The following is a 1,702-nucleotide window of genomic DNA, read 5'->3' on the forward strand; positions in this document are numbered from 1 at the left end:
AAAGTAAATGACTAAATTTAATAATCCAAAATAAATAAACAGGAAGGCTTTAGAGAGGTGTACTAGAAAAATTTGCGGAATCTGGAAGTGTACCAAGTGTTTTTAATAGGTTCGCATTCCAAAGTCTTTAGCTTATACGTTCCCGGCCTTATGACTTCTGCTACAAAGTAAGGGTCTCTCCAATTTGCCTGAAGTTTTCCTTACATAGCAGACATTGAAATTGCTAACTTCCTCACCATTAGGTAATCGACAAAGAAAGTATGCTCCTTTACACACTAATCATAATACTGGGTTTCCTGAAGTTGGTATTTGAGGTTTCTATGGCGAGCTACTTCGCTTTCTTCTTCAAGAAGGTCTATATTGGCTATTAGGCCAACTTCGTTGCTTTACAAATTAAACACTTCGGTTCGGTAAGTTGATAATCTAAAAAGTATTTCGATCGTGGATGGTCTTAGGGTTATCCGATAAGCCCACAAGACCCATCACAATTCTTCACCCGATAAATCTTTGGCTTCGCCCAACCTCTCTTTGATTCCATCAAAAATAATCTTATTTGTTTCTTCATTCACCCCATTGCCTTGAGGATGACCTAGAGAGCTGAATTTTTGTTGGATCTCGAATTGGTCCAAGAAATTCATTTTATCATTCCTTTTAATTCCAATGATTAAATAAATAAAGCAATTAGTAAAGTTTTTTAAAAGCTGTATCATTTTTCTCAAATGTATAACTTGTTTGTCAAAATTTTTGTATTGTATCTTATACCTCTAAAAATTTAATTTGATTAAATGTTGTTATAAAATAAATATTAATTTGTATATGACAATAAATATGTGCATTATAGTGAGAGGTTTTTTAGACTTGAATCTATTGTAGTAGTGCTTATATTATTGTTAGTTAGGGTTGTAGTAGTACTTATATTAGTGGTAGTTGAGGTTAGTGGGAATTTTATAAATAATATCACTAAAAAAATTAAAATTTTCGAGAAAATATCATTTTTAAGTTAAATTTTTATACAATGCTACCACTTGATTTTTAGAATCTCATTTTATTTACAATACAAAATAAATTAGAGTAATACTTCTTTACCTATTAGCTTGTAAATATACATCGAATTAATTTATATAATACATGGAGCACACTTTGTTAGATCTTATTTTTATAGAAGGAAAAGAATTCGAAATTTATAATAAGAAATTGATACTAAAATAGAGAAACAATTTAAACTGTATTCCTTACATTAAAACCCATCATACACAATTGGGTCCTATAAAATATAGGATATAAAAAAGGTAGGTAAAACCCTAATATGAGAAATAAACTTATACATGGTTAGAAAATAATAATTTGGCATTATTTTTATTTTCTATGAAAGAGTATTTTGGTATGAAAGAGTATTTTCGTTCTCCAACAAGATTTTGAGGTTATCATGAATTGATGTTATTTAAAAGATTAAGGTAATAATTTGAATTTCATTATTTCTTCATGTTGGCTAAGAAATACTATTGTCCTTTAAAAAGGTATTGTTATGTAAAAAAGTGAAAAGGCGGTAAATCATTTTAAAAATATAAAATATATTTTAATATGTGTTCCTAATCTTTGTAAAAGAAAAGTTTTGCGATATTTAAAATATAATAAAAGGATAAAAATAGAGATATGATTAAGAGTTCTGTAAGAAAAAGAACAAAAAAAGTACATCCAAACC

Source organism: Apium graveolens, unplaced genomic scaffold, assembly GCF_009905375.1.
Source record: "Apium graveolens cultivar Ventura unplaced genomic scaffold, ASM990537v1 ctg5395, whole genome shotgun sequence".
NCBI classification, from domain to species: Eukaryota; Viridiplantae; Streptophyta; class Magnoliopsida; order Apiales; family Apiaceae; genus Apium; species Apium graveolens.